Source organism: Lepisma saccharinum, chromosome 24, assembly GCF_977018435.1.
Source record: "Lepisma saccharinum chromosome 24, izLepSacc3.1, whole genome shotgun sequence".
NCBI classification, from domain to species: domain Eukaryota; kingdom Metazoa; phylum Arthropoda; class Insecta; order Zygentoma; family Lepismatidae; genus Lepisma; species Lepisma saccharinum.
The window spans coordinates 52,733,574-52,752,528 of NC_139252.1; the positions used below are offsets into that span (position 1 = coordinate 52,733,574).

Consider the following 18,955-nt stretch of genomic DNA (forward strand, 5'->3'; position numbering starts at 1 on the left):
ATACGTACACAATTTACCGTTAACATGTTGCATATGTATCTTCTTATTTTACGTCGCTCCATGTTGCATATGTGTAAAATATATGTTGTACATGAAAGTTATACGTGTCATATGTACAAAAATAATAATACGTAGAACTGTTAGCGAAAAATGCGTGCTCGACCAGGAAAAAGATTAATGCTCGTCATGCATATTCTGTCTTTCAAAAATACAGTTCGTGTGCTTGTTATTAGCTAATATGAAATTGAACGTGCTGGAAAAATCATTTGTTCAAACACAAATGCTTTAGCACCGACTTCTACCCCCTTTTGCATGATTTACGACGATAATAACGTGTTTTAATGCTACTATTATTACTACCACTACCACCAATATTACTATTATTATTATTGGCATGTTTGTCCTGGTAGTTGAGCTCCCTCTTCATATAAAAATTAAAAATTTGTGGTTTCGCCTCCGCTCACAAAGAATACTCATGCCCAGGCTCGAACCTGGAACCCCTGGCTTCATAGTGTGTTATGTAACCATCCCACCATGGAGATCGGCTAGTGAAAGATGTAGGACAGCTTACTGGCTCAAATTATTATCAAACACGATGAAATGTGATAGTGTTTCACATTTATTATTTCGGATAGAAAGCGTTCAAATTTGTAGTTTGATACGGGTTACACTAAGCATCTTATGGAGTGTAAATATCAATTTCAAATCTTATAAATAATTAAAATATAATAAGAAAGATAGGTGTGTGTTATAATATCCATTTTATAATTGAAAAGTTAAGTTTTAACCCCGACTGTTTGCATGATATCGTTTCCATAGAATGTTATATATTGTTCTCAGAATTTTAAACGGCAGTAAAAATAAATGACATTTGCAACTATGGGATTGCATACATTAAGGACAGAAGATGCCATATTTCGATTGCTTGTAACATCGAAAGAAGAATTAGACGAGCAAATAGTGACTGAGAAAAGTTGATTGCCTTGATGTCCTGTACACATTGTGAAAGTTGTCGGTGTTCATCAGGCGGCACCCTATGAATATAGGTTCAAGAAAATGACAAGTAGAAAAAAGCTGCAGTCAAATAAATACCATTGAAAATCTCTGAAATTATATTCTATATATTTTCTTATATTTATAATATTACATTGTGTCTGTAGCAGACGTTGTTAAAGTACCTCAGGCACAACCTAATTTTTTTGACAAATAATTATGTCAACTCTTCTGCTACGGAGTGGATTCTCCTAATTTTATTCATATGTCTTAACCATTCTGTGACTGGCATAAATCAGTATAAGCATAAAAATCCCTGATATTTGGGGTTTGTACTCTTCTGCTCAAAAAGTGATGACGATAAGCGGACCAGAGACCTCGTGTCGCGGAAATGGGGTAAGGCGAAGGAGGCCCCTTATATCTTTCGGTTTCGTACCATAGTCATTAAGGAAGGTATTTTTTATAATGTAAAGAGCATACAACATTTCCCTCTATAAAACTTGATATGAAATATTAATGATGACACTGTAATCCAAGAAGTCATTGATCAATCAAGGGATTCCTATTTGTTTGTCGAGTGTCAAACACACATACTTCAACACACAATATTTTGCAAAATGGTTAACGTAACCAGTAGGCAAGCAAACATTGTCTGTAGTGATGCAAGAGTCTTTCACTTGAAGCAAATAGAATCCGTGGTCGAGTAAGGGACCCATGTTTTAACGTTTTAGCAAGTAGGCCTACAAAAAATATTACAAATTTTTACACAATTCATCAAAGTGTAGATAATATGTAACCAATATTATTTAATTAATTCGATTTTTCTTGCATAACACAACACAGGTGTTGTTGGATTCTCGTTAGATTCCTTTGTGCGTAAAAATCTTGCTTACTGGAAACTAGAGGGAAACATTATGAAGCATGATTTATAAAGGACTACCTTAATCAGTTCTGCAGCGAGGCACAAAGCTGTCGGTACGTATTAATCCTCTATTAACATGATTGACCTGTAAAATATAAAGTAGATGCAGTCCTGATTAGCCTATTTATGTTAAACTTTATCTTTGATAGTCCGAAAGGTCATTATCAAAATATTGCTATTTGATGTTGCTCGAACTTTTATTGTTCGTTGGAGTTTCAAGATATCATCCCTTTCCTGTTACTTATCACTTTTGGAGGGGGGGCAAGTGCCCCTCTGTACCCTGCTATATCTGCCAATGCAACACAATATATTAAAAATTTGCCCCTCTAGGTTTAACTTCGCCCCGCCTACTAAGAACTCCTGGCTACGGGCCTGCTTACGCCTATGCCCCCAGCTAACATTTTTTACTTCAAGCGCTGGCCTTTCCAGCAGGTCATCCCTTACACCCCGGTTACCAGAGAGTTATTATCGCTAATCCTAATCGTATTATTGCAATTGCAACACTAGAACATAAAAGGCAGTATTAATATCCCATAGAGAAAATACAATGAAAAAATGTTTTGAGAACATAGCCTCTCACAACAAAGGAGGCACAACCTTGGAAACGAGGTACAGTCAAAATAAGGAAACAAAAATTATGGATTATTGAACGCTTTGGTCAGGTCAAGGTCATTTCATTTTCGGAATGTCTGTCATGCAGATATGAGCCTCGAAGTAGAGATTAAGGTATAAAACTAGGAATAATTAATGTAGGGATATATCGTGACTCTTCCAAGTAGGGGTCCTGAATGTTTGACCCTCCCCCCAACACGCACACGCTAATTTCTCGAAAATTCTCTTTCCCACAAAGAATAAGCTCTGTGTAAGACAATATCAGAATGTTTTTGGAGTGTACGTTTGACAGCACGTTGTTTCGAACAGCAGGAATCTTAAAATTCGATTTGTGGCCATTCTTGTGTAATTTCACGACTTCTTCTAGTTTACAGTGCATTTTATATCTTTATTTTTGCCACAGATATACTTCTATAGATTCACCAAGGCATTTGAAACCCTGGCACAGGAGCAGTGTCGCTAGTGTCGCTAGCTAGTCAAGAAGAAACCCATAGTTCGCTTATTTTCTGTGCTTTGAAACTTTGAAGTCTCGTCGCTAATCAGCAATTGGCTATGTGAATGACAAGTTGAGCAAAATTTAAGTTGTAGAAACTTAAGAGTGGGGAAGGGGGGGGGGGCGTGGTCACCGTAAGGAGACACAAACACACACAGTTTGCACATTTTGGCTATTTTTGACTTTTTTCATATACCTGTGTGGGATACACATCTGTCTTTATGAAACTTACTATAGCATTATAGTCTCAGCTCACCACCACTACAAACGTACAGTAAGATATGTAGAGGTAAAGGTGGTATTATGAGCCCCCATTTTGTTTTGTATTTTTTTAAATGTGATTTTTAACTTTTTTGTTCAGATTCTTATGATAACTTTAACTACAACATTTCATAAAACTATTGTTAAAATATATACCAATTTGAGCAACTTTGAGGAAAAGGAAAAAAATAAAATACAAAACAAGTCAATTTGTGGAAAAAAAAGTTTTGTGCTGGTAATATGAGCCCCTAGGAAAAAATAATATGACTGGTTTAGAAAAGTGTATGACAAATTAAATCATACAAACAACATTTTATTCATTATAAAACCTTTAAAAAGATATTATGATGTGAAATACCATAAAAGAGTTCATAACAAGATCATTGAAAAAATCATTACAAAACCAATTGTAAGGGTAATTAAAAATGAATTGAAAGGGTCATTAAGAAACCATTTGAAAAGTTTTGTTTAGTTTCTTTGTAATGTATATTTACAAAAGTCGCAAATGTAAATATCCTTCTCGCACCCAGCGCAGTCGTTGTGTGCCCACATTTCACAGATGAGACATTGCATCTACATTTCTCCTCGGTCATCTGCCGAAAATAGACCCTCGCAGAACAGACAAACTGCTTCTTCATCACCGGGACTTTCTACTCCGATTGGTGTTTCTAAGACATTTTCCCCAGAATCGATATCTGATTCACAGGATTCCTCATCTGAATCTTGATGAAGCTTCGGTTTCACTGCATGCTTTTTTTTTAGTTTGTGTTTGAAGAGTAGGTCTTGGAACAAGAAACATTTTTGATGCCTTTTTCAATCCCATATCTTTGTTTCTTACAGTCTTGATCGCCTTAACCATATCTTCAGTATTCCAGTTTTTTCTTTTGGTCTTGTTTTTTGGACCTAGCACTTTTCGTGACATCCGAAAAGACAAAGTTGAAACCACTCCTGTAGTGTATATAATATGAGCCCCTTAAAGTTTGGGGGCTCATATACCAAGCACGATGGGGGCTCATTTTACAACCCTTGCCATATTGGAATTGGAACATGCATAACGAATCTTTGTTACTAGCAAAATTACATAGTATCTACACAAAAACAATCTTTTAAACATGCTTTATCCAATGCAATAATGCACTAGGTAAAAAAAAGGTAAAGTGTTCCCCTGTGCTTAGCACCACGCCATGAAGGCGTATAGGTGGTGTGGGGGTAACGCCCCACACTTTCTTGATCCGGTCGTGAGTGGGGTGATGTGATCAGCATCACGCCCCTGACCGCCTTTAGAGTCCAGCGCAGATATTTCTGCCGTGCGATGCGCGAAACAACTAAAGAAGCAGTGTTGCTAATGGAGCAGATAGAAAAATCGCTGCAGTGCGCCGATGCACAGCTGTTACGTACAACAATAAAATTAGAGGATTCAGGTCTATCTAACGTTGAGTTTTAAACGTCATGCATTATACCAGGACTAGGATTAATATGTACTAACAAGTGGCTTTGTATGTAGCTACATACATATGGACTAAAAATTCGCAAAATATGAACTAACACATACGTAAAATTACCAAAAATGCTGCAAAGAAGACTTCTTCATACGATTCCTTATTTGAGTGATTTCAAAAAAAATAAAAAAAATATATATTATTTTTCATTGCATTAATGCACTGGTGGCGTTCTAACTTTTCACTCCCAAAACCCGTATACACTGGTATGGAACTGCAACGGCAGATAATAACATGCCAACGTGTTAAACCGCTACAATTGCACCATAACACTCCTCCTCAAACAGTATTATTATTTCCTCTCTGAGATCGGCGACAGTCGGTTGCCTTTGTTGTACATTTACAAAGGATGCCGGCTTCCACAACAATAACAAGTACATATACTGCCACTATATAGACGATAAGCTGCGCGGCTTTTTCTTTTGTTATGAAGCAGGGCCGGCGCTAGTCATTTTGCCTTCCTGGAATGTGGCGGCAGATACCGCTCTATTTCGACCCCCCCCCCCCCGGTCATTACGCAGCAACGGAAAATTGAAAATCAATATATTCCTAACTAAAACATCAAAATATAAAATAAATAATGAGACTTCTTATGCTATTTCAATACTATTCAGCGCAAAAGAATATCTCGCTCGATCACAGTTTTCAATAGGCTTATTTTTTCTTCTCTTCAAATTTTGCCGCTCTGGGCGATGGCACGGTTCGCCCTCCCCTTCCGCCGGCCCTGCTATGAACTTGGTCACCCATCAAAGCATGGCAATTTTAACACAGAAAACAATATGTATCGCATTAAGCAGCAAAAATGACAGCCTCCTCTATGCAATTTCTACAAGAACACGTGCCGGAGCCAGAGTTGAAATGATGTTGGAGCCACATAATTTATTTATTTTGAATAATTCCAAAATTATGAAATATGAACAATTTGTTGCTGCTGTTCGCTGCTCTCTTGCCAAAATGCTTTATTGGGATGCTAACACCATGACTGGCTTCCTCCTTCATGAACTCGTGCACGTTGCTTAGAATTTCCCGAGCTTGGCTATGCAAGGTTTTTGATTTCAACTTCGACAGTACTGGAGGCATTATGGAATTTAACGTTCATTAGGAAACACACACTTTTACATACGCACACGCAATACACGCACACAACGTCAAACCGGTCAAACACTTAGTATAAAATAAAAATATGGTGCTTCCAATCCAACAAAACTCACCGCCACTTTACCTGCCTTTTCCCTTTCCGTGACAGAAATAGTGCTTCATTATTACAGTTGGCAACACTAGTTACTAGCTAGCCAATGAACATGCACTGCATAAAAGAAGCAACCACTACGCCGTGCTATATTGCCACAATACCGTCCCTGCCGAACGGTGGGAACCGCGAGCTGGAGCGCTATTCAATTGTTTTCAATGATGTTTGCGCGAGTGTGTCCAGGAATGGAATGACAATATGGCAACAATAGCGAAGGTTTTCGAGCAGGGTAGAACACGTGATGCTAAGAGAGAGGGAGACGAAACGAAAATTCGTTTCTACGCAACGGCAAATTTATGTGTGATGCACTCTACCCCCCAGGGTTTCCCCCAGGTACCCATGTTATTCGACGCTGGGTGGGCGCCGGGGCCGCTTCCATCGTTAGAAAAGTTCCCGGATTTGAACCGGCCGGGGATCGAACCCGGGACCTTTAGCATGGTAGTCAGACGCGTTACCGACTGAGCCACTAGGATGAATTTAAATGAAAGAGTACTGCAATTAAAAGCAAAACACTTACCTTTCAAAGTATTTCAGATCGAGAAAACAAAAAGAACACGTTCAATCATAAACTATCAGCTGCAACTGAACGAGAACTCTCTGGCGTTACTAAATTAGCAGTTCAAATCGTCGCCACCAGGATGAGGCCACTCCATGAACAGATATTGGGGGAGGGCTCATAATACATGAATGGCTCATAATACCACCTTTACCTCTAATATAGAATTCTTCTTGACTTAGGAGGCAGGCATGGGGAGGGTGCTAAAGGAGAAAAAGTCCGTTGACGAAAGAAAAACAACTTTCGCTAAGTTGTACCATGCTAGACAATTTATAACAAGCTCAAGATTTATTATAAAATTTTCCTTAAAACTGTCTACATTACATGTTTCGGAGCGTATCCAAAACCCTCCATAATTTTAGTGCATTTATGGGAAAACAATGTTGCAAATATAACTTTTAAAATATATTTACTTCAGGAGGGAATTAGGGTGGAGACCAATTTACGAATATTTTAACTACAATGACAGCTATAAATTTATTTTTCTCGTAACATCTACTAGTTTGTGGTATTGTGTTATGTTTGATGGAAATAGGGCAAGACCGGTAGCGTGACCAAGTGGGGGTTGGTGGGTGGCATAATCCTTTGGCTTAGCATCTCTAAAAGAAATCACTTTTAATGCAGGAAAACATGGGAAAATATAGAGCAGACTACTATAAAAAATAAGACACAACCCTCGCCTTTCGGAAATCCTGAGCACGCTACTGGGCATTTTATAATGTTATTAACAAATCTGACTTGCCTTGAGCTTCAAATTGTTTCAATTCATTTAGGCTCTATTATAGAAATTATTTTGTTTTGTGGTATCACACGATCTACAATTTAACAAAGAAAACGAAGTTTGTAATAATGCGTTGTTTAGAATGGGCATGGTATATAATGGGAGAAAGTCACCGATATTATGACGTGCTACAATTTATAGGTTTTTAGACGAAATTCTAAGATCAACTTCATTTGACGGTTCTAGTATTGAATTTGAGAGAACTCGCTGATATTTCCAAACCTCCATCAACACCATATTTTTGGATATTGAGAAATGACAATCTCCCATGCTTCAGTAATGACTCAAGCTATGTTTTTTATGACATATTGAGTATTTAAGAGGCCTCGGTGTGGAAGCAAAGCTCGAATTCATAGGCCGACTAGATGTGGTCGAAAGTTTTTTCAGTAACATGTGACAAACCATTTCGAGCTGGCAGATTCCAAACCTACAAGACTTGTCCAATAAATTATCATGTGGCATACGATTTCAACTAAATTCTAGAATACCGAGCCCTATATTTAATTGCTATTGGAGCTTGAATGTGATATCTGGTAAAATGCTTTCTTTTGGTTCAGTACGAACAATGAAGAAGCTATGTCTCTGCAAATTTCTAGACGATATGAGCGATGTCATGAGGACGATGTATGCAACTCTAGACTTCAAGAATATTGCATAATATTACAGTGCATCTCTGAATTATACCAGGATGGAAGTGTTCCTTTGTGTGAGTGATTTAATGTAGTTACACAGGACACCACCGACCGTTCTGATTTCGTTAGTTGAGTTTTATGGCTAACGTAGATAAATTCTGATTTCCCAGTGTACTAAAACCACTGATAAACGTATTATAGTAGGATGAAACGTTTATCTGTGCTCGAACTTTCCTGGGCCAGTTTCTACGTGAAGCGGCGGCGGGGGCGCTGGAGTTCGCTAGCTCTCGAAATCTAGAACCTGACGTTTCAGAGTGCATCTCTGAATTTGACCAGAATGGAAGCTTTTTCTTGCGTGAACTATCCTTTATATTTCCAGTATCTCAGGTAGAATACTGCTTGCGTGTAACAACGAAAAAAAGTGAGAATGTCTTTTATTTTGGAGTTTGCGGAGGGGAGGGGGGAAGTTTTCAGTTCCAAGAAATTACTTTTACTTTCTCTTGCCCCATACATATGTTCGGTGCAATTATAAATGTGACAATTTCATTGACGTTGCCAGAAAGTTTTATAGGGATGGTCAGGCCATTGCGAGAATTTCTATGGCGAAATAACTCTTTTTGTTTATACTTCTTTTACATTCTATACACGTTAGTGGACTGAAATGAACGGTTATTCGATTCAAATAAAAAAAATCGAAATAAATCATAAATACAGAAAAGAGAATAAAATGTAAAAATTGAAATAAATATTGTTGTTTTACTGCTTGCGCGATATCGTGTTAAGACTGATCAGGCGCATAAAATATAGGCAGGTAACTAGTGTTGTCCACGAGACGAGACTTTGGCCTGTCTCGTCTCGTGGAGTCTCGTGGAAATGCTGTCTCGTCTCGAAAATATTCGTTTGTCTTATGACACATGGTCAATCTCGTCTCGTCTCGAATTTTTAAAAGCCTGTCCCGTCTCGTCTCGTGGGCAACACTACAGGTAACAAAATTTTTCAGATGACAAGAAATAGTTGGTTAGTCTCAAGTACAGGTGTTCAAAGATTACAATGTAAACAGTGTTATTAAATAATTCATTTATGCATTTTGTACTTTTCCCAAAGAACAATAACGGATTCAAAATTATAGTTTCTTTTCATTTCCGATGTGCCACTGGTGCGACATTAGTTCTGTATTCAATTACAAATGTGAGCGTGTTCAATTATTTTACGCATCAAATTAGCAATTCTTAATCATATGTGAACATTCTCTATCATAATTCTCTTCTGTTTACTATTAATTCAAGTTTGACGCTGTAGGGAATTAATTTTTTCTTCATATAATTACAAAAACCTCACGATTTTATTAAATAATTAAAAGAATATTACATTAACTCTTTGTGATTGAAATATTCGAACACGATTGCTTATGTAGCACTTCCTTTAGAATGTAATTTTAGATATTTTTAAGTGTGTCAAAATAATTCATGAAGTTGGGAATAATCCGAATTTTTGCTTGATTGGAAGCACCGGCGCCTTATAAACCGTACACAAACAATTATTTTTTTCTACCGCGGGGCATCCTGAAGCAAGGGACGAGTGACCGAGGTGGCCCCTCCCTAGGGCCGGCAGGGAGTCTGAAAACTACTGCATGGTTTTCATTATGTGTATATTACGAAAAAAGAAACTCAACACATTTTGAAAAGATTATAAATATTCTAGATTAATTGGTAAAGGTAAAGTTCCCCGTGCAAATAGCCATGAATGCACATTTAGGTTATGTGGGGGTAGTGCCATTTTGGAGGTGTGATGTGATCAGCACCACACTCCGAGGGTTTCCCCCAGGTAACCATTGACTTGAGGCTGAGTGGAGTGAGCCCCAGAGCCGCTTTATTATGGGAAATACGAAGATACTTTGAAACAAAGTGAAGTTCAATAAAAGTGAATCTGACATGATTAGACAAAATTGAAGAAATACATGATAGAGACACCAGTCTGCATTTTTGAAAAAAAAATCGGATGATTTCAAATCAATAGGTAGTCTAATTCTGGAAGTATTTTGAATGCTGATCACGGAAATGACATCCATTTTTTCCCCATCACGTCAGGATTTTTCACAATTTTACAATCAAAATTATCATATTCGTCATTCCAGTACCTATTACAGAACGCAATAAAATAAATTTAATCAAAGGAAATTTCGGATGTTTACAAACCAATAGGTGATTCTGGAAGTATTTTGAATGCTGATGACAGATATGACATAAATTTCTTACCATCACGTCAGGATTTTCCCCTAGATCAGGATTTTTCTTCCATCACAAAATTAAATCAACCCACCACATTATAACATTGAGTTTTGGACATTTTATGAAGGATATTTTCATGAGGGACTTTGAAAATGGAACTTATGTAATCAAAGTTTACAATTTTCATGTCAATGTGTCTTGTGAAAATACTAGGTGGATTAAATGCTTACTGCTTTGTGCATTTACAGTTCAGAATTGGAGGATTTGCATTTTTTTAAAAAAAATATATTTTATCATCATTTAAACAGAGCCATCCATTGAGAAAATCATAGAACTACACATTTTATTGTGAAATAAAGACATTGAATATATTGCAATTTTCTGAAAAGAAAAAAAAACTAGACGTGATGGGTAAAAATGGATTTCATTTTTGGAATCAGTATACTGAAATTATTCAGAGACCAGAGACGACAGTCATCTGTGAGTCATCCAAACCCATGGAGGCCTGTGTAATCACTGCCTGTTCTGAGTAGTTACATTACAATGAAATACAATACATAGTAACCGCGTGGTTAGATACTACAGTGGATTTTGATAACGATAAGTAATACTTTGCGGTTAATTTTAGCCATTGAAGCTTCATTGTCGTCTGTTTCCTGCTCCTGAAAATGACATGTAATCTCACTTTTCGGGAACAAAAAAAAACACAATTGCAATTTAAAATTATCTAAATGAATAACTTCATGACCTTGACTTGCGTAACGGTATGTGAGCCGCGGCATATGTTGAGTAGATCGAGGCCATAGAGAGATCACATGTTCATTAGTTGGCACCACTGATCATAGGTTGCAGCTGGTGAAAGAAGCGCAATGACAGTTGACTGAATGTGTCCGTGGAGTAGTCGCAGTCGTGTTGTTCATCTGCATAGTCGCATAACAAGTTCGATACGAAGAAAAGTGGAATTGGTGATGTGCCACAGTGAAGGTCAATAGTTTTTAACGTTACTAAGTTTTACATATCTTCAATGTGTGCTAATATTCAATACTACATTAATGTATATATTTACAAACGAAATATTCCAGGTTCCGAGAGGAACATACATTTGAGGCAATATTGCTGACAGGTATTTATGCTTCGTTTTTTGTGTATGCGAGATAATTCGCAGTTAATTCAGAAGTTGAAATCGGACAATTAACAACACCGTACGTAGATGCTCTGTATTATATTCTTTTTAACTCGCATTATATAGAGCATGTGACGTTTTGAACTTGAGCCGGCGCAGATTACAACGTTGCCACGCTGTCACCGTTGTTATATACAAATTCTAGCTTTAGTATTTAATTCTCTTTGGTTTCAATTAAATTTTACTGGGAAATGCGTATTCTCGAGAGTAGAAGGTTGTGATGCGTCAATAAGAGCAAGATGTCAAGGGGATGTTTACATTAGCTATCCGGAGTCGAACTTCAATTTTTCGACATTTTTGCTAGATTGAGCTATTATTTCTGTCTTATCGGTGTCAAACGAATAATCGGAAAGTAACTTGAACCATAACGATGGTCGGATTCGTCAGTGTGTGTGACTGCAGAATATGGGCTGCTTAGGAGGAACACGGTTCATAATTTTTTGGTAATGTTTTGTCTTTCCTGCTACTAAAAGCAATGCATTTCTCAATTCATTCGCGTCCATATTGTTTACGCACAGTTGCTGTCATTTGTTCCGGGTTCTTCCTCTCCGCACAAGAGTTTTGTTACCTTGTGTTCCGACGTCAGACGAGGAATGCCTGCGAGGTTAGGTTAGATTCCATTAGCATTCCACCCACACACGCACAGTTTCTTTCATTATTTCAGACTAGGAATGCTCACAAGGTCAGGTTAGGCCTGTTAGGTTGGATTCCAATAGCATTGAAAAATGTTTTTCCTGCTACTAAAAGCAACGAATTTCTCTATTCGTTCGCATCCATATTGTTTACACACAGTTTCTTTAATTATTTCGACGAGGAATGCCTACAAGGTTAGGTTAAGCCTGTTAGGTTAGGTTTCATTAGCATAAATACAATGAAAAATTATTATTCAGGCTGAGAGAACTAAACCTAGCTACCTGACAACGTAGGCAATTTTTGCTTACACTAGATTTGTGCAGGAATGTGCGCCACCATGTCACTTTTTCCTTCCAAGAGCGCCCAACCTGGATACGTATTTCTGGTAAATGTCTGTTATATCGGAGACACATTAAAATCGGATATTTTGTGTTTCGGATGGTTTGTACTTATCAATTGTGTATTGTGGAACATATTTGAAGATGCCATTATGCTTTTTACATGAATATAACTTCGATTTTTCACATTACGACTAATTCTTCCGTTGCGGAACATACAATATTGCACCCACAGCTGTGGATCATCACACGTCATACTTGTTTTTTGTCGATTTGGAGTGGTTATGCAGTGTTAGCAACCTTCTTAACCGAAAAATACCTACTTTCGTGTTCATTATGTCATCACAAACCATTGACGGATAACCCCAAAAACCATTCACGACAGCCCCACGGACCATTTCCCACAAGGTTAGGTTGGGTTAGGTTAGGTAAGCATAATTAAAAAAAAAGGCACGTTTGGAAACGCTGGCGAGACCGCATGACTTTCGACGCTCTCGCCATCTGCAGGTACATAATGGAAACAACAGCATAATGTTGTCGCTTTGCACAAAATGCAAGTTTAATATATCAGAATTTCTTATTTCTTGTTGTGCAGCATTCTACGGTGAGAAATACCTCCACGAACTTTCAAAATGCTACAGGAACTCATTTCCTTAAGTAGTGTCTTCTGTAAAAATGAAGAAATGTGTCTTCGATATATCAGAAATTTACCGTATTTCTCTGTTTTTTTTTAAAGAAAAAGAATTTCTGCACCTTGAAACTTACTTTTCCCCATTACTAACTGAAAAACGTGGTAAGACTGCAGAATATGGGGTGCTTAGGAGGAACGCGGTTCATAATTTTTTGGTATAGTAATCAGAAAAGTAACTCAAAAAATGGAAGTAGAAGGTACGTACTTTCAGGGCAGTCAGGGTTCTACCAACTGTGCCAACATGGCTATAGCATTCAACAAAGAAATTGGAAATAAATATAGATCATGCTCCGGCAGCAGATTCAGTTGCCTAGTTAGAAAATAATTATGACATTTACATATAAAAAATGGGTACTACTTTACTATAGGGTTGACACCTATAAATAATTTATTTCACACTTTTTTACATCGCTAACGTACTATTCTGCATTGTGGAACATTTCTTTAGGTGAAATAATGAATTTCTAATGAAAATAATGTCTATTTCTTACATTTACGAGTACTTACTGTTACTAGTTATTTCAATTCTGTAACACACATTATGGCGATAGCATACTGGTTCATCGCGATTTGTGAGAGTGTTTTGTCGATTTATGCAGTGTTGCAACCTTGTTCACCAGAAAATACCTACTTTCGGGTCTGGATTTGAAATTATGCTAATACCTCGCAAACCATTGACGTTAGCCCCACAAACCATTTTCCGTTAGGTTAGGTTAGGCAAGCATAGTTAAAAAAAATTAAAAATACTCGACACGTCATGTATAGTGAGAACACGCAGAGTTTAAGAAATGCCCTAAAATTTTTCTCTATTCTCAATGTAAAAAAATGTAGTTTATGCAGATATCTGAAAGTGGTATCAGAATTTGGAGCTACCTCAGAATATGAAAAATAAATTTTTCATCCACCATCTTGAAACGCTTTCAACAAATGCAAAATAAAATCATTCCCTGGGTGTACCTATTTGCAACATGAATTTCAGCTTAAAAACTCTTAATTTTGTTACAGATATTGTGGTCTCAAAATTGGTGACTTCCCCCCACCCTTCTTAAACCACACACTAAAAACTAAACTAAAAACTTCAAGCACAAGTAATGACTGATTGATTGATTTGCTTTATTTTTCTTCTCTTTTTCTGCCACTTTTGGCTAATTTGCGAAGATGGGGATGAGTGATAAGGTGAAATTGATGAAAGGCACTCACAACCAACCATGCCGAGGCCAGGATTCGAACCCAGAACCCCTGGCTTCGTTGCACGATGTGCTAACCACTCTGCCATGGAGGCCGGCAAGCTCAAGTAATGTCCTAACATAGCTGAGACTTGGTTTTCTTAATCTATGAAAATCTAACCTCGAATATTTGCATAATTTAAAGCTCTCGCAAGGCATGTTAAATTGTCCACCATCTTTAAACATTGTGACATTTCTTTCCTTCTCAAATACAATATGACACCAATCCTTTAAGTTGTCTTGTAACTCTAAAAATTGAAACTCAAATTTTTACATTTATCACAAAATGTATGTTTGTGATTTTACCACCGCTCCTCTGCTAAACGATGAAATATAATTTTAAAAGTTTTACTGCAAAATTGCGGACCGACAGATTATCTACAATAACTGGGTTCAGTTCCTTATACACTGAAAATACATTGTAGACAGTTTTGGGGAAAAAGAGAGCATGGTATATTAGTGTGCGTGCAACATGAGGAAAATCAGTTTTTCATTCACCATCTTGAAACACGTTGTTCAATTTCACTCACATGTAATACCATTTCAGTCTGACAAGTTTTCTAGCTGCAGAAACATGTTATCATGGTCACTAAATACATGAGTTGTCTTTCTTTGCCCATCCACACCAACCATGCTCCTCCTAAATCATGCATTAGGTTTCGATAATTTTATTGTGAATTTACAGTGCAAGTAATGTCACAAAGCACAAAGCTTGAAATTGTAGTCTATAAAAAGGTTTGAAAATGGTCAAAAATGGTCATAATATGAAAGTATACGTATGCATTGTATTTATTTGTTTTTGAAAAGAAATGAAATTGTGGTAGATTATGAGTATGCTCGACTTCTTGGGTATAGAGCTCCTAACCACAAATAGCATTTATCCTACATGGGCAAGCAACCCATTACGTTCAATCAATGCACTTCACTGGAGGGAGGGAGGGATCACTGTCTCAGTGCAAGGCATTGGAAAGAAAACAGAACATTTGCACACGTACTAAATTTTGAGAAATGAAATGAATCATTTGAAAGTGTTTGATTTAATTATACCACAATTAACATTATTCTACTTTCACGACATTTCAATAAAATATACTCAATTCTCCTTTGTAATGTTTTATACATGAAAAAATTTATTGTAAAAGTTGATGTCACAAGTGAAATATGTTGCTTGGCCACATACGGAAGTGACTGATATCTCAAGTGCTACCACATTTCAAAATTATAAGCTTTGTTCGTTCAATGTTTTATCTAAATATTTCAGACCCTTTTGATTTTTTGTTTCTTGGATATATGTTCGTATTATTTCTGTTAAAAGTCCATTTCTAGCATGATTTGAGAAAAATATCATGAAAAAACCCACTGTGACTTGTACCACATTAATTATTTTGAGTATTATAAGCTTGGCTAAGCCTTTATTTTACAAGTTTTGTCAAACTAGTAAACTAGTTTTGACAATTCTGGAACCTCACAATTATTTAAGGCAGTAATTTACAACATTTTCTGGAAAAAAAAAAACACATTTTGAGTGGGTTTTTCTGAAAAAACTCGCATAGGGAAAACTGGGCTGCATCCACTCGGGCCAACTCTGTCTAATTCGCTGCACTTTTTGACATTTAGTGTAGTACAGATGTATCCTGGTGTCAGGCTGGTGCAAGGAAATGACGTTCAACCAAGTAGACGAATAGCGATGTTCAAGTTCAGAAGATTCAACAAATGCCTGTCTGTTGCTTTAAACGTTCATTTGATTAGTTAGCACCACCACATACTACACCACTCCCAAATGTAGTGCAAATGGTGCAGACACCAAATACACTGCTTGACACCAAATCAACAAAGTATACAAGTCTGTGTTGTAACATTTAACCAACTAGACGTGCGAGTGCAGAGGGAGTAAAAAATTGCTGCAAACTAGAAGGGGCTACTGTTGCGGTGTATGATCACTACCGAGTTACTTTAAAGTAAGAAACTATAAAAACAGTGGTTGTAGTACATATTAATGGTTACGGTGCACCACCTCAGTGTTCAAACATGTTCATTTCAACTAGTTATCTTATCATCCAGGGTTCCACGTTCAAGTAATGATGCAGCCATGAGTGCCCCTGCATCAATTTCGTGCTATCATTATTCACTCTCATTGTTACAATTATCCTCAATAGGCAGAAAAGCAGTGTGAAATACAAATACGAGAGGAGAGTGAAAAGTTTTGAGCCTCACAGAGGTACAGTTTCTCATTATGATTTCTCTACATAATCTCTATAATCACCCCCCAGATCAGTGCACTTATGCATTCTGTGCTACAATTTGTTTACAGTCATCTGGTAGAATGATTTGTCCTGAGTCTCACACCACTGAATGATCGCCTTCGTCCGTGTGGAAGTGACTTCCTCGAAGTGGATTCTTCGTAGCAGGGAACAGATGAAAATCTGACGGGCCCATGTCGGAGGAATAAGGTGGATGGGGAAGTGCTGTGAAGCCACAGTCGAACAAAGCAGCTGTTGCAGTGAGGCCTTTCCGACAGAGGTGCCAAATCACGGCCATTCTCTTCTCTGACATTTCATTTATTTTCAACCTGACAAAAAAAATAGAAGAAAACATGTGAATTTCATAAAAAGTTCACACAGTGTCTCCTAAAACTCAAACCTTACATCCTCCAAAATTTTAACTACCTAGCATCACTCCTTCCATGTGAGGCTCAAAACTTTTCACCCTCCCCACGTACAATTTAGTTGCAATGAACAAAATGATTATAAAGAGAAATGACAGTCTTATCTTGTCGATAATATCAGATATTGTGGATGGTTTTTTTCCCCCCTTTCTTCAGATTGCACAAGTAATTGTGCATTGACAATGTTTGATTGTATACGGCCAAAGTGCTTTGTTATTTGATTGTGGGTTCAATTTAAAATGTGACCTAGCTTCATGCATGCACTGATAAAGACAATATGTGAAGGTAGCAGATTGGAGAGATATTGGTCATGCTTGACTTGAGTGCATTGATAGTCAGTGTTTGTATTGTTTGGGAGATCAGCCCCGCATGTACAGCAATGTTTTGTTTTGAACATGTTCAGGCACTTGTTCTTGCATTGTCAAAGCCTTCAGTCTTTCAGTCCTGATTTTTTAGAAGTGTGTCTGCTTGCACAGATGGATAACAACACTTGCGAGCAAGGTTGGTTTGTTGAGAAAAATGTGGGGATTGTCTTCTTGTAGTTGTATGGGAAATGGGGAGCTCGTATTCAATACAAACAGCTTGGATTTGATGCATGGCTGTGAAGCAGTACATAATATACTAAATGCATCTTGATACTGTGGATACTCTGCAGGAATTCCTCTTGGTACAAATCAGTGACCTGTTTTAGTGGACACTTGCTCTCCTGAGTATACAAGTGCAGTTCGACTGACATTATATTGTTTTTCTACTACTTCGTTAATCCTGTTTGGTGCAAGTGAAAACTTTTCTAATAAATTTTTAAAGAACATGCATCAAAATTGATTTTACTTTGCTTTTCTGCCATTTTTGGATAATCGCGAAGATGATGATTGGTGAAAATAAGAAAGCACAGAGGATTACAGTGGTTAAAAGTCCAACGCCAGAGCCTTGTTAATCTGCATGGTGCAGTCCAATTGCTGTTTTAAGTCCACTTTATGCACAGGTAGACTAATTGGGACGACCTACAGTTTATAGTGGGATCTGAACTACTGGGTATCGAACCTGGGGCCACTTGATTACAAGGCGACAACGTTACCACTGTGCTGACAGGGAGGCCAGTGTACTTTGCAGAAGAGAGGGTGACAATTGATTGTCTTCCAAAAGGATCACCCCTTATTGTGCTGTATAAATTACAAAGCAATACTAAATTAGTAGACTGTACAGACTGGTGAAGATATTGTATATCTCGTGGCATTGTGGAGAGACATTATAACGGGTGTTTCAGAAATAATTGAGGGGGTTACAAAAATTTATTGCTAGTAAACTTTTGAACTTACGTTAATGAAACCAGTCCAGAACGAACGAGGAACGCAAACAGTTTGTGCATGGTGACTTCTTTTTGTGGGGTTTCATCAAAGTCAGGGTATTCGTCACTGATGCAGAGTGATATTGCAGCCTAAGGGAGCGTATCATAGCAGCATTAGACATTATCGACAGGCCCATGTTGATGTGTGCCGTGTCACTCGTGGTGCACAGATTGAACATTTGTAGGTGTAAAAAATCTGAGTTCGTTGTTCATTCAGGACTGGTTTCCTTAACGTAAGTTCAATACTTTACTTGAAATATTTTTTCTTTTGTAATTCCTCAATTATTTCTGAAACACCCAGTATAAAACTGATTCTATAGACAGAAGGATTTGTTAGTTAGCATTACTTTGTTGTGGGTTCAGTAACCAGTGATTGTACTCTCTCCCCAACCGCATGGTCATAATGATGGTACTACCTTGTAATCTACAGTGTTGGGTTTGATTCCTGGTGGAGGCACATACTACATTGATTCAGGTGCCACACTACCTTTCCACTCGCAATTGACATGCTTATGCACATGGCGTATCATATGCACCAGCTCCCAGCTCCTTGTGGGACCTATCTTCCATATCCCTAAAAATGTACAACACCACCACTGTTTCTATAGCTTCCTTAAATCACTTTTATGGTTTGTGGTCAAGTAT

General features: G+C 37.5%; 1 protein-coding gene across 2 annotated transcripts in view; it reads left to right on the plus strand.

Moving 5' to 3' along the window:
* Window positions 1–2,599: 2,599 nt before the first annotated feature.
* The window catches only part of LOC145978235 (sodium-independent sulfate anion transporter-like), a 105,792-nt gene continuing 89,436 nt past the window's right edge, over window positions 2,600–18,955 (plus strand). The window contains exon 1 of one of the 2 annotated variants that reach the window (XM_083110713.1): window positions 2,600–2,641. The gene's annotated coding sequence lies outside the window, so the exon portion shown is untranslated. Of the gene's footprint in view, window positions 2,642–11,106; window positions 11,211–18,955 lie in introns of those variants that run through there. The other variant, XM_083110712.1, reaches the window with a different exon arrangement.